Source organism: Protopterus annectens, chromosome 4.part0, assembly GCF_019279795.1.
Source record: "Protopterus annectens isolate FY-2018-M chromosome 4.part0, PAN1.0, whole genome shotgun sequence".
Classification (NCBI taxonomy): Eukaryota; Metazoa; Chordata; order Ceratodontiformes; family Protopteridae; genus Protopterus; species Protopterus annectens.
In genome coordinates, this window is record NC_056733.1 from 776,518,201 (window position 1) to 776,533,445 (window position 15,245).

Below are 15,245 nucleotides of genomic sequence, written 5' to 3' on the forward strand. Positions count from 1 at the left end.
CACAGACCCCAGAACGTTTCAGCCACAGACAACCATTACATTGTGTGCTTCACTCCTTCACCACAAGACGTCTAAAAGGTAAGCACCCTGTTGGGGTTTTTTCTTCCTGAACTTCTCACTAAAGCTTGGTTTGTTGTAGTAACCTTTAGCTGTTGTCAGCTAAAAAGGGTAAATGCCAATGCGGGCACTAGATTCCACATAAAAATACACACAACTGCTGTAATTTTGGCCTAGGCTGAGAGCAAAACTGGTCTGCTTGCTCGATCTACCAATCCTTCATTCCGAAGACCCTACACAGCCATCTGGCTGCTCTCAATCTGTACTTAGAAAATCATTGACTTAAAAAAATTAGCGCTAAGGATGGATCCTGTTTTGGAAGCTCCAACTGAACCTCTGCGGAAGAAGGCCAAGATTCCTAGGCCCACTTCCATTGCCTCTCCGCTTTCGGATGCCCCGCCAGCTGCCGATTAAGGAGTTGAGGGACATCCGTCAGATCCATCTACTTCGGCAACCTTCGAGGAAGCCACTTTTCAGTTGATGACTTCCACGTCCACGGAGCTTACTCAGACATTGGCTACTGCCGAGGTCGAGGGGGAACCAGACACAACCGGGCCTCTGATGGGGATCCCTCCTCCTGACACCGCTACTCTTAGCCATGCACCCAATTCCAGGTCTTCGAATAAGACTACTCAATTAAAAAAGAAACAGAAAACCAAATATCTGGCTACACCCACTGAAGCCCTATCTGATTGGCAGTCCTTCGCTTCTTCTTTGATGCAGGCCTTCATGACCTTTAGGCCCACAACCTCTTCTCCATCTACCCTTCCTCTCCTCAGCCCTAGGCCTGCCTCTCTCTCCTCTCTTCCACTGTCCACTTCACAAGACAGGGAAGAAGAGCAAGAGGATTATTATTTATCTTCAGACAAATCAATCTCATATGCCTCCCAAATAGCCTCTCCTCAAGAATATTACTCCCCAGATGATGACTCCATCGAATGGGACTCCCCTCCAGAGGATATCACCTTTGGAGAGACCATAACCAAAATGAAGGAATACTTCAAATGGGACACCTCACAAATGTCTGATTCTCAGAAAATGTATTTTGAATTGCTACAAGCGGAATCTTCTTCCCCTTCTTCCATTCCTCCTGTCATCCCTGCGTATTTAGATGCCTTTTCTTCAGCATCTAAGAACCCAGACTCTCAGCCCCCTGCCCATAAGAGGCCAGATCACTTCTGCAAAGTGTCTGATGACCAGAAATTAATTTCTAATCAAACCACCACTGGCAGACCCTGCTGTGATTGCAGTATCACCAGATAAACAATCCAGGCTGATTCTGTCTGCCTCTCTCCTACCTACAGACAAGGACAGTAAAATTATGGATAGAATTGGAAAGAAGGTTTACACCTCTTCCACACTGGCCTTCAGAGCCATCAACTGTCAAACCCATATGACCAAATATGCTCTGGACCTTGTCTGTCAAGCCTCTACTCTGCTGGCTGCTACTCCAGATGACCCCACTAAATCTGACATAGCATCTAAACTATCTCTGGCTGCCCAAGTAGCCAGACATTCCATTGGATGTAGTTATGATGCTGCAGAGGCCTCTGCAAGGTCTGTAGCCTCTGTACTTCAAAGCTATTCCTAGCTACTTCTACAACACCTACCAGAGGACTTCATCTAAAATCTTAGATACTCCTCTAGACCCTAACTTATTGTTTGGTAAACAGCAGATTTTTTCAAAACATTTTAAAAATCCACAAGAAAAGAGTAATGAATTGCAAGACATCAAACATCTTCTTGTGTCTCCTATTCCTAAATATTACAGGAATTACCCTGCTAAGACTACATTTGTCAGAAGAAACCCCTCCTGTTCTGGACCTCTCTCTTCCAGACACAGAAGAGGGGCCAGAAGACAAACCTCTTTCAGGCCATCTATCTCACAGCACCCCCTCCCCACTAGACATCCCTTTTAAAACAGAGGAGAACCCAACAATGCATGACTGCCTTTCCCACCTTCCCCTTTCTGCCTGCCTATCCCACTGCCTCCCCTTTTGGAAAATCATCACTGCAGACAAATCGGTTCTGGCTATAGTTCAAAAAAGGATACTTCCTTTCTTGGAGAGAAAGGCCCCTTCTTAAGGGGCATAACCTTCTCCCTAAGAAATCAGTCACCCCTCTTGCCACAGATTTTACAAGACCTTCTGAACCTGGGAACAATAGACCCTGTCCCTCCAGAGCAGGAAGGAAAAGGCTTCTACTTGACTGTTTCTGGTTCCCAATAAAAATGGACCATGGAAGCCCCTTCTAGATCTCTACTATCTAAACATATTCTTAAAGGTTCCCACCTTCAGAATGTTGTCCCTACAAACTTTACTCCCTCTTATACCAGCCCAGGCCTTCATGGCCACACTTGACCTGAAAGAAGCCTATCTGCACATCCCCATACAACCTTCCCACAGGAAATTCTTACATTTTTCTGGACTCTCCTCTCGCTTCCAATTTACAGCATTGCCCTTTGGTTTGTCCACTGCTCCCAGAGTGTTCACAAAATGCCTGGCACCTGCCATAGCTTATTGCAGAACACAAGGGATTCAGATTTATCCTTACCTGGACATCCTTATTCTAGCAGAATGCAAGGCAACCCTGCAAATCCATTTACAGTTCACCATTTGCCTACTTCAAAGACTGGGATTCACCCTCAATTTCCCAAAATCTTCCTTGATCCCAGAACCAGGCAAAACATTTCTGGGTTGTAGGATCAGGACAGACGTAATGAAAGCCTTTCTTCCCCAGGACGAAGTCAACTCTTTGTCCTCCCACTTCAAAAGCCTTATGTAGACCCAACAGATAACTACAAGGCAGTTTCTACGAATATTGGGCTTAATAGCAACCATCATTCCCATGCTACTGTTAGCCAGAATGCACATGTGAAAAGTGATATCTAAAAAATGTATGGTCACAACACCAGCAATCCTTTAGAGCAAGAAATTACCCTCTTGCCCTGCCTACAGTCAGAACTAAAATGGTGGATTCAGCAAATCCAGCTGAACCCGGGCCTTCCACTACAGTTATCCACCCCAAACCAGTTCATGCATACAGATGCATCAGACCTAGGATGAGGAGCTACAGTTTCAAACTACAGGGTGTACAAGCAAAGTGGTACCCTTCCATAAAGAACAAACATATAAATGTGAGGAAAATGACATCAGTCCTTCTGGCATTGAAAGCCTTTCTTCCCCTTTTACAACCAGGTGTTATAATAATAACAGACAGCACCACAGTTATGTAGTACTTCAACAAGCAGGGAGGGACAAAAGCCTACCACCTCTGCAGACTAACCTTACTAATCTGGGACCTAGCCTTACAGCACAATCTGTCCCTGCAGGCATCCTACATCCCCTCACAGGACAACAAGCAAGCAGACCTTTTCAGCAGGAAATCTTCTCCAAATCACGAATGGATGCTGGACAGGAATGTCTTTCTAGACATTGTCCACTGGTGGGGCACACCTCAAGTAGATTTGTTTGCATCCCCAGAGAATAGACACCTGCAGGCTTTCTGCTCCAAGACCAACTCTCCACTAGCATGGAGAATATATGCATTCAGCATTTCATGGAAGGAGAGGTTTCTGCATGCCTTTCCACCCTTCCCATTAATTCAAAAAGTCCTCCTTAAAATCAGGAGAGACAAACGAAAAATCTTGTTGGTGACCCCCTACTGGCCAAGGCAACACTGGTTCCCCTACTTTTCAAGCTAGCCAAGGGCAATCACCACAAGTTACTCCACAAGGTGGGCCTTCTGACAACAAAAGGGAACCCTCATTCACCCACACTTGCAGATGTTGGTACTGACATTGTGGGTGATAAACTTTTAATTCCCTTCAGGCACCACTACTCAGAGGATATACTTTCAGTTCTGAGGGAGGCCAGGAAACCTACTACAAGGAAATCTTACTTAACTAAATGGGAGAGATTTTCCAAATGGTGTCTGGGCAAGGACAGGGATCCATGCATCGCAGATCCATCCCTAGTTCTTGCCTATGTGTGTCAACTAGTTAAGAGGGGACTTTGATACTCTTCAGTGAAAGTTCACCTTTCAGCAGTTTCAACCTGCCTGACACTGGACCCTCCCCTACTAGCCAGGCTCAGTGTTAAGCTATTCTTAAAAGGGGTCTTGCACATCAGACCACCAAGAAAACCCATCCCACCACCCTGGGACATAAACTTCATCCTCCTAAAACTCACACAGTCTCCATTTGAACCTGTTAGTATGGCTACTCTGCATGTGTGGACATGAAAGACAGTACTGCTAGTGGCTATAACTTCAGCCAGGAGCGTGTCAGAATTACAGGCCCTAATGGCCTGCCCTCCGTACACTACCTTCCACAAGGACAAGATAACCCTATGAACCAACCCTTCCTTTATGCCTAAAGTGGTCAATGATCTGTCCTTAAGCCAATCTATTCATCTACCCATCTTCTTCCCCTCTCCCATCAGTGAAAGTGAGAGAGTACTCTACTCCTTGGATGTACACAGATAGCTAAGGTTTTACCTAAACAAAACCAAATCCCTAAGAAAATCCAATCATTTTTTTGTTTCCTTCCACCCCAGGGCCCTGGGAAAGGCAGCCTAAAAACAAACCATTGCATGTTGGATTAGAAAAACGATTTGCCTGTGTTACTCAAACCACGGCAAAAAACCCACAGGAAGTAAGGGCTCACTCTACCAGGGCAGTGGCAGCCTCAAAAGCTTCCTTAAAAGGCCTGGACACTGCATCAATCCTGGAAGCAGCCACATGGTCCACCATTCACACTTTCACCAAACACTACAAGCTAGACAATGTCTCCAGAGCATGTGCAGGTTTTGCCAGAACAATTCTGCAGGGCTTTGTGGAATCAGCTACTTCTACCTCCTCCCTCCCTTCTATCTAAGCTGTGGTACTCTCTCACACCAAGAATACTGCAGCATAGGAATAGAAGGACATAGAATAGTTGTGTAAAATCTTACCATAACCATAGATGTCCTTCTCTTCCATGTTGCAGTATTCCTTCCCACCCACTTAACCCCCCCTTCTCTACTCTCTCTCTCATTATTGACTTGTCTTAGGTCTCCTGGTGGTTATACCCTACCCTTTGACCAATTTAACCACCAAATGGCTCTTTGATCCAGTGGTTGACATCACTTGCAACTCTATTTAGACCTGTCCTGCTGGGCTTTCAGGTTCTGAGGTCTGTGCATGCAGACGTCACATTTAAGGCCCCTGTTTTATGGCCCTACGTGTGATGTCCCATGCAACTACAGCAGCCAAGCTGAAGCTTTTGTATAGGAGCTGACGTATGGGTCGCCTGAGGCTGGAAATCCCACACAAAGAATACTACAACATGGAAAAGAAGGAGATCTGTGGTTATGGTAAGATTTTACACAATTATTCCATCTTTTGCTTAACTGCAAAGCATCTCCAGTTCCCATAATGGCCAAGGATCATTCCTTTTCCATAAGTTATTTACGTTTTATCAGATTCCAAGAAGCAATCTACCCATAAGACCTGCAAAGTAAATGGAAAAGATTTTCTGCTTGGACTGTCGGTCAGAACTTGGATCCTTTTACTTTTTCCAAATCCAAATAGATTACATTTTCTTTCTATTCTTAATGAGGAAGACTCTTCTACCATAAAGGGTGCATTTGGCATCCATCTCCAATTTTCATGGTTTCCAGAATTACTCTTTGGCCTCAAATAAGCTGTGCAAAGCCTTCATATAGAGATTATTTCTCTTTCATTTTCCTGTAAAGGACCATTCTCCACTATGGGACTGTAATTTTGTACTAGAAGTCTTGAAAATACCACACTTTGAGTCAGCTTGTAAAGTGGAATTGAAATTTCTTTCTGGTAATGGCCACCAAGAAAACAACAAGTTTTCCTTCTTCCAGAATAGCAGCCAAACTCCATGCTTTTATCTTCTTTTTTAATTTCTCCATCTTTTGGGTTTCTAATAACATGATGGGAATGGACCCAGTTCCTAAGTCAAAGTATGATAAAAGTTCACAATATTAGTATTGTTTCAATCTTTGATGTCAGCCAGAAGTGCTCTAAGCACCACCCGTAATGTGCCCAGTAATGGCTCCTCCTAGAATTTGTACGGAGTTGCATGTATTGGTAACGTATCTAAATATGCTTGTAGATTCTTTTTTATAAGACCCGTAACTCCTACTACTATTGGAACTGTCTGGGTATCTTTTCTTCCACATTGCTCTCATTTCTGCCTGCAAATTCTGATATTTTATGACTGTGTGCCTCTCTGTAGTCACTGTATGTGGCAATTTCAGTGATCAACGCTACTTTTGCCTTTTTTTCATGGACCACTGTATTTGGTTTTCTAGTATCTATCATTTGAACTGTTGGTAATGAGTGATCCCGTGTGATGTAGACTTCATAATTTTCTGTGTTGCTTTGTGGCTCATGTTACCAGTGTTTTTCAGCTATCTTCCAGTGCAGCTTTCTTGTTGTTCCATAAGAATTTGGTCATATTAAGAACAAACCCTTCTTTTATTCCAAATGTAGCTTCAGAATGTAATTTGAACCAACCAATTTCTCTGTTTCATTCCTTAATCTTTCTAATAGTGGAGAATATTTGCTGCACACATTGGAGGTCCACAGGCAACTATGGTTTTATCTTCACAAAACTAAAACCTTTAGGAAATATTCCCAGTTGTTTGTTCCTTGCTTAAAACAAGACAGGGATAAAGGATTTGTAAGCAAACACTGTAAACATGGTTGTCTGATTACATTACCTTTGTTTATTCACATAATAACAGGATTCCTTCCTGCTAAACCAAAAGATTATTCGACTGGACCTATGATCTCCATAGCCTTCTTTAGAAACTCGTGTAGAGGAAATTTGTAATGCTGCAATAGGATGTAATTGCACACCTTTGCTAAACATAAATTAGACATGATTCTCCTATCCAGAGCACTAGGTTCCTTTGGCTCTTTGGTTCTAAAAGATAGCCTGCCATGATGCCACCTTAGAAGAAGATATCTTGGGATACTGTGACAGTAGTGATACTGGACAGATGGATGAAATAAGATATGGAAGTTATGTACTTGCCGTGATATTGGATCTTTTTCATCCCAGTCTGATTTGACACCCCCCTTATTCCGTCTTCCAAATTGTCATATTTCTCACAGTTTAGTAGCAGCAGCTACATTTCTCATTCATGTCTCTTTTTCCTTGTATATCTATCTATCTATCTATCTGTGTGTGTGTGTGTTGATTTTATGTATATGTATGTGTGTGTGTGTGTGTGTGTGTGTGTGTGTGTGTGTGTGTGTGTGTATAGAGAGAGATAGATGTACAGATATGTAGATAGAAAGATATAGATGTATAGATATATAGACAGAGAAATATATATATATATATATATATATATATAGGTATGGATATATATATTTTTATTTGTATCAGTGGGCAGACATATTCTTAAGCTAGGAGGGTGCAAGGGTTTATGGAAGAGAAAAAATTAGAGCTCAAGGCCAGGTCAGATCTGACAAACAGCTGCAAACCCAATAGTCGTGTCAGTCAGACTGGGATGAAAAGGATGCAGTAAGTACATGGTTTACATTAATGGTGGGTTCTTTTTATGTAGTGACACTTTTTTTCTTGTGGCATCTTTTTGGATGTAAAAATTTTCTAGTTTTCTTTTTATATTCTGTATGATACACCATCTGTGTTACAAGGTTGTGGCATTTCATCTGATAGCTTTATCTCTGTATCTGCATCTTGTGTGCAGTCATCAAAGTGCATACTTAATTTTGCTGTTACTGTTTTATAACTTATTTGATGCTCCTTGCCACTCCTATAAAAGGGACACCCTTAATGTACCTAGCAGGAATGGCAAGTTTTCACATGAAAAAAATAAGTTATCTGCATTTTTACTGAATTTCCTTAGTGCAGTTAGTATCTTGAGAACCAAGCTTCCTGTTGCCATTAATTTGTAAAATCTGTGAGGATAAAACATATGTTTGTTAATAGACGACTAACTTTTTTCTTTCCTCTGTATCTCATCTGATGGCGCCCCTACCTGAACCCATTTGGCCCATTCATTCTGGGGATATGAGGTGGCCATTCCTGAGGTTAGGTGAGAACCCTATTCATTCCTGACCAGGAATATCAGTCTAGCAGCAGTTGGGAGGGAGTGTGTTAACTTGCTGATGTTCTTCATGTTTCACTGTTGCACTCATCACACTTGGGTTATCCTGCCAGGGGTAAACCTCAGTCGGCCTGAATACCAGAGGCTTAGTATTTCTGCATCGGTTGCTGTCGCTCCAAGACTGACGTCAGGTCATCAGTGGTATAAAATCAGGCAGCTGATGCCATTACATCAGCCTTTCTTGCTGAGGAGCCTGAAGCAGAAGCAGTTCGCACAAGTGCCAGTCTGCCGCTACCTGAGTTTCATTTCCTAATTGAAGTTGAAGTCTTCTAAAGCTAAGTACCCTGTTGGGGACCCTTTTTTCTAGCTCTAAGCGATGTCAGAAAAAGTTAACAGTTGTCTCGCCTGTAAAAAGCAAATACCACACTGAGACTTCCATTCTTACTGCGTCACCTGTTTAGGCCCAGACCACGACGTACCTCGCTGTCGCTTTTGTTCAACGCCAGAACTATACATCGTCGGGCCCTTATTGTAGCTAAATATTTACACACTCAGTCCCCGTATTCCGATATGGCTTCGGTAAGCCATCCGACTACCGATCTTCCGAAAAAACATAAGGATAAAGACAGAGACAGTCCTCACAGGTCCAAAACTGCCGACGACACTTCAATTAAGCTAGTTGTCAGTTCTCCTGTCCTCATTGAGGTGCTTTTGCAGCCCCTGATGCCCGCTTCTGTGGATTTGCAGGCCGCTATCGAGACCCGTTCAGAGTCCGGTATGCCACGAGACTCTTCTTTGACTAAGGATCCTGCGGATGTCTCTACCTTGGATGAGTCCGGATCCGCTGAGCAGGCACCGGCTTCCGAGGAAGAGTTAATAATTGCTTAACTTGTGAAACAAATACCTCATATGGATTTCCCTCTTACTGCCTCCCCCTGCCTAAGCCCAGACCCCACGATGTCGGCCTGTTCAGCCTGTTCTTTCCTTCACACGCCTCTTAGGCGTCCGGACGGAGAGTTGCAGAGAATTTTTTGGGGCTAGTTTTCATTCTATAGGCCGGATGAGGAGACTCTTCACATTTAACAAAAGCGGACAAAGGACAGGGACCGGACACACTTGCGGTTGAAACCACGCCTCCACCCCTACAGTGTCCAAGTCTCGGTCTCAGCTGAAACCGGGGTCCCTACTTGAAACGCCCAAACCGCTTTCAACGACCCCCTTGGCCTTGGGAGCCCCGCTGACTCAGAAACTGGTGTCTTGAAAACACCATTCATAACCCCTGACACTCTTTCCTCCGGCTGCCAAACCCCCGTGGTACTAGGGGGTCGGACTCTTTGCTTTGACTCCGCCCAACAGGGGGCTCAATTAGACAACTTTGCTTTGAAAGCTTTCCTTATTCTCAGTATTGGCACAGTATTACATTCTTCGCACTACCAGTACTCAACACAAACTGATGACTTCTTTTGCATCTTCATTTCTTTCTAAAACTACCAAGTTTCTAAGGCCCAAGGTACAAACTATGCCTAAAAAAAACGATGACCCAAGTGCATGCACCTGCTTCCATGCCTCAATCTCAGATGCTTAAAATGCCGGAAGTCCTTATCATGCTTATTAGGGGAAGCCAGCTTACCTCTTCCAAAAGAAAAAGAGACTTGCCCCAGCAGTGTTATCTGACCAGGAGTCCAGTGACTCCGAGGTTTCTGAATATGAAGACATGCAACCCCTATCTGCTAATGAGGATTCAGATGCAAAGGAATCCATTCTTTGTGCCTCTCCTCCAGAGGATTTTTCATTTGGTGAAACTTTACATACTTTAAGGGAGCATTTCCAATGGGAATGTCAGGACTCCCCACAGTCCAAAAAGAGACTCAGGGAATTTTTAGATTTACCACAGCACAGACCTTTAACCATTCCTCCTGTCTTGGATGTTGTGGATGATGTCTTTATGGAATCCAGTTTGACTCCCGTCATCCTTTCTCCAAGTATTACACAGTCCCTGACTCTCACAAATTCATTTTCAAATATCCTACTGCTGGCTTTCCCAGTTAATGGTAGTGTAATCGAAATCGCCCAAGGACCTAAAGGAATTAAAGCAACCACAGCTAAGAATCCCACCCCCTCGGACAGGGATTCCCGAGCTTTAGACAGATGGGGTAAAAAAGTATACACCTCGGCACCTCTTGCCATTAGAGCACTAAATTGTCTGTACCACATGCTGAAATACCAGCAACATACCATGGAACTCCTCAAACTAAAAATATCTACCTTTCCTGCTTGTGCAGAAAAAAAAGAATTACAAGAGCTTATGCATTCTGCAAGCCAAGTTACTAAACACAACTTGCAGTGTGGCTTTGACGCCCTAGAAGCATCTTGCAGGACAGCAGTCACTGGTTCTGTACTTTGAAGGCACGCTTGGCTTAAGGAACAGTCCTTGCCAGACCATGTCAAATCAAAACTATTGGACGCTTCATTGAACAAAGACCATATGTTTGGCACCGAGGCAGAATAGGTCTTAAAAAAGATGGAATAAAAAGCTAAATCTTTGCAGACAGTTAGACTTTTTACAGGTCCAGTCTCCGAGGTTCAGTAGGCATTGCCCCTCCAAGCACTGGTCCTTTCTGGCACCCTCCAGGCCAGCTCAGCCAAGACCTAGGGCAAGCAGACTCCCCAGACAGCAGTCCCAGGGAATGCAGAGATCTAAGCAGTGGAGTTCCTCCACTTCAAAAACAGGGAGTGCTAAGCCACCCCCTTATGGAAAGAACTCAGTGACTTTACACCTCCACCCCTTGCCTCTGCCCACTTACTTGTGCCCCTAGGAGTAAAACGCTAATCCCATGCAACCAACTGGGCCTCTATTACCAGTGACCGATGGGTCCTCAACATAGTGTCCCAGGGATACAAATTTTATTTCCACACTCTGCCAACCCCAAAAGGGTTCCCAGATCTTCCTCCAAACCAGTAGGCTGAGGCCAAAAAAGAAGTCCATTCCCTGCTCTCCTTGAGGTCAATACAGCCTGTTCCTGCAGATCAGACAGGCCAAGGTTTCTATTACAGGCTTTTAATGGTACCCAGAAAAGAGGGCACCTTGCGCCCAATCCTCGATCTATCAATTCTAAACACCTTCCTGGTGATACCAAAATTCAAAATGCTCACCCCCTCCAGCAGCTTCTTCCTATACTTTCCAAGGATGCTTGGTTAGCCACCCTAGACCTAAAAGAGGCCTACCTACACATCCCAATCAGGGAATCTTGCAGGAAATATCTACGTTTCAGGGCAGGATTTATGCACTTTCAGTTCTCTGCGCTTCCCTTTGGCTTATCCACTGCTCCCAGAGTTTTCACAAAATGCCTGGCTCCAAACATTGCTTTTTGCAGACAAAGAAAAATTCACATTTACCCCCACTTAGACGACTGCCTGATTCAGTTAGACAGTCAGGAAAAGCTGTTACAGCACCTGAGCTTTGTAAAGGACCTACTGACCTCCCTGAGGTATACTATAAACGAAAAGCAATCAAAACTAGTCCCTATTCAAAAAATTGTATTCCTGGGAGCAAGCCTGGACACAGCATCCCAGGTGGCACTCCTTACTCCAGAAAAACAAGCCTACCTGACAGGCTATACTTCTCTCAACTAGCCACCAGAACCCAGTTTATCCGCAAGGAAAATCTTGCAAGCTCTAGGGTTCATGGCCTCCTGCATTCTACATGCTAGACTGCATATGAGGAAACTACAATGGTACCTAAAAAGCATTTGGTGTCAACACTCTCAAGACCTGGAAACTTTCATGCCTATGATACCCTGTCTAAGGAAAGATTTTCTTTGGTGGGCAGCAGCATGCAACCACAACAAGGGTCTTCCCTTCTCACAACCCCACGCCATCCAGACCCTCACCACAGACTCATCAGATTATGCCTGGGGTGCACACCTGGACGGTAGGTGCATTCAGGGCCATTCCAGCCCAAATCAAATACATCTGCACATCAACCAAAAAGAGATGCTAGCTGTTCAGCATACTCTGACAGCTTTCAGACCCCTACTCTCACGGGGCCTCTAGTGATCAAAACAGACAACACCACAGTGATGTGGTGTATCAACAAGCAGGTATGAACTCGCTCTTATCCTCTCTGCAGGCTCACTATGCCTCTTTGGCACACTGCTTCAACCATGCAGATTCACCTGCTAGCACAATTCCTGCCAAGCTCCCTAAACTCTCTGGCAGACAACTTAAGCAGAAACCTGCTAGACCCACACGAGTGGCAGCTAGACCACAGAACCTTCAGCCTTGTAACCCAGAAATGGGTCACCCTGAAGGTGGACCTCTTTGCATCCCACAACAATCACCAGCTCAGCAAATTCTGCACCAGGGAACTTCACAGCAAGTCTTGAAAAGTGGGTGCTCTGTCCTTCCAATGGGTAAACCTCTCAATCTATGCAATTCCCCCTGTACCACTAATTTCAATGGTACTGCTCAAAATAAGGGAGGAAAAACCAAGGGCAATCTTGATTGCCTCAGACTGCTTATGCCAGCACTGGTACCCACTGCTGCGCAACCTGTCACCCCTGCCACCTACCCCAGATCCCAACATTCCTGACCCAGAAGAATGGAGAATTCTTGCATCCACAGTTGCAGACCCTGAACCTGGCAGCCTGGCTTATTCCCCTGACCTTTCCTCCAGCTGCCAGCCTAAGCAAAGAAATCCTAGATGTTATGTGTGAGGCCAGATGCCCCAGCACTAGAAAATCCTATGCCGACAAGTGGAAAAGATTTTGCACCTGGATCCAGGCTAAAGGAGCTGAAACAGCACAGCCCTCCCAACCTCTTATCCTGGATTACTTAGCAGACCTACTACACAGGGGCCTATCCTTCTCTTCTATTGAAATTCATGCTTCTGCCATCTCTGCTCATTACAACACCGAGCCACCTCTCTTCTCACACCCTCTCATCAAACAGTCCTTAAGAGGGGCTAACAATTTAAGGCCACCTAGAAGAGCTCCTACACCAGCTTGGGACCTTACCTTTTTGTTGCAAAAAATCACCCTACCCCGCTTTGAGCCAGCAGCTTCAGCAGAGTTAAAATTCCTTTCTTGAAAAACAGCCTTGCTTCTGGCCATCACTTCAGCTAGAAGAGTTTCAGAGCTACAAGCACTCATGGCTGTATCATTTTGTATGTCATCATTTTCCATGCTGACGGGGTCTCCCTCAGGACTAACCCAACTTTCATGCCTAAAGTGGTGTCCAGTGTGGCTCTCAACCAATCAATTAATTTGCCCACCTTTTTTCTTAACACACAAAACAAGGGGGAAATAATTTTGCACTCCCTAGATGAGCACAAACAGCTCAGATTCTACCTGGACAGGACTAAATCTTGTAGGAAAATTGACTAATTGCTAGTTAGCTTTGCAGCAGGGGCAGAGAGCAAGGCCATATCCAAACAAACAATCTCCAAATGGATAGCACACTGCATCCAATTCTGCTACAAACACCACGGGAAACCTCCCCCTAAGGGGGTCAGGACGCATTCCACCAGGGCAACCTCCACCTCTGCAGCTTTTCTCAGAGGGGGTCCCCACCAGGGACATCCTGGAGGCTGCAACATGGACTTCTGTTCATACCTTCACCAAGCATGACCACCTGCCTATCTTCTCCAAATCCAGGGCAGGCTTTGCAACTGCAGTCTTGCAGGGCATCCTAGCCAGCCCCCAGTCTTCTTGACTGCCTCCACCCTTTTCTTCTGCTTTGGGAATCAACTCAAGTGTGATGACTGCAACATTGAAACACGAAGAACATAGTACAGTTGTGTACACTTACCATAAATGTAGATGTTCGAGTGTATTAACTGTTGCAGTCCTGGTTTCCCACCCTCTATCCCCCTTCTCTCTCTCTCTCTCTCTTCCTCACTCCTTACAGGGAATTTTTTGTATTTACTGTCTACTGGTGGTGGTGTTCTACCATAACATAGCTGTTTATTTGGGGGCTCCTGACAGTTGAGGCAAGAAAAACTGATGTAATGGCGTCGGCTGTTTCTTTTGGAAGGGGTAGGCTGACTTACCCTAATAAGCATGATAAGGTCTTCCGCCATTTTAAACATTTGAGGTCGAGGCATGGAAGCAGGTGCATGCGCTTGGGTCATCTGTTTTTTAGGTGTAGTTCGTACCCTGGGCCTTAGAAACTTGGTAGTTTTAGAAAGAACTGAAGACGTGAAAGACATTGTCAGTTTGTGTCGAGTATCGGAAGTACAAAGTACTTCCTCGGAAGCCGGTGCCTGCTCAGCAACTCCGGACCTATCCAAGGTAAAGACATCCGCAGGATCCTTAGTCAAAGAAGAGTCTTGTGGCATACCGGACTCCGAACGGGTCTCAGTAGCGGCCTGCTAATCCACAGAAGTGGGCATCAGGGGCTGTGAAAGCGCCTCACTGAGGACCGGAGAACTGATGACTAGCTTAACAGAAGTGTCGGCAGTTTTGGACCTGTGTTGTTTGTCTCTGTCTTTATCCTTAGGTTTTTTTTGGAAGATCGGTAGTTGGATGGCTTACTGAAGCCATATCGGAATACGGGGACCGAGAGTGAAAATATTTAGCTACAGTAAGGTCCCAATGTCATATAGTTCTGGCGTTGAACAAAAGCACAAAAGCGACAGCGAGGTACGTCATGGTCTGGGCCTAAACAGGTGACATAGTAAGAATGGAAGTCTCTGTGTGGTATTTGCTTTCCACAAGCAAGACAACTGTTAACTTTTTTGACATCGGTTAGAGCAAAAAAAAAGAATCCCTAACAGGGTACTTGGCTTCAGAAGACTTCAACTTCAATTCAGAAATTAAACTCAGGTAGCGGCCGACCGGCACTCGTGCAAACTGCTTCTGCTTTTGGGCTCCTCGGCAAGAAAGACTGATGGTAATGGCTTTGGCTGCCTCATTTTATACCACTGACGACCTGACGTTAAGTTCTGAAGTGACAGCAACCGACGCAGAAATACTAAGCCTCTGGTATTCGGGCCGACTGAGGGCTACCCCTGGCAGGACAACCCAAGTGTGATGACTGCAACAGTGAATACACTCTAACATCTACATTTATGGTAAGTGTACACAACTGTACTTT

General features: G+C 44.8%; 1 protein-coding gene across 1 annotated transcript in view; it reads left to right on the forward strand.

Moving 5' to 3' along the window:
* PI4KA (phosphatidylinositol 4-kinase alpha) overlaps positions 1 to 15,245 on the forward strand; it is a gene marked incomplete at its 5' end in the record, with an annotated part of 2,160,482 nt that overhangs the window by 1,024,020 nt on the left and 1,121,217 nt on the right.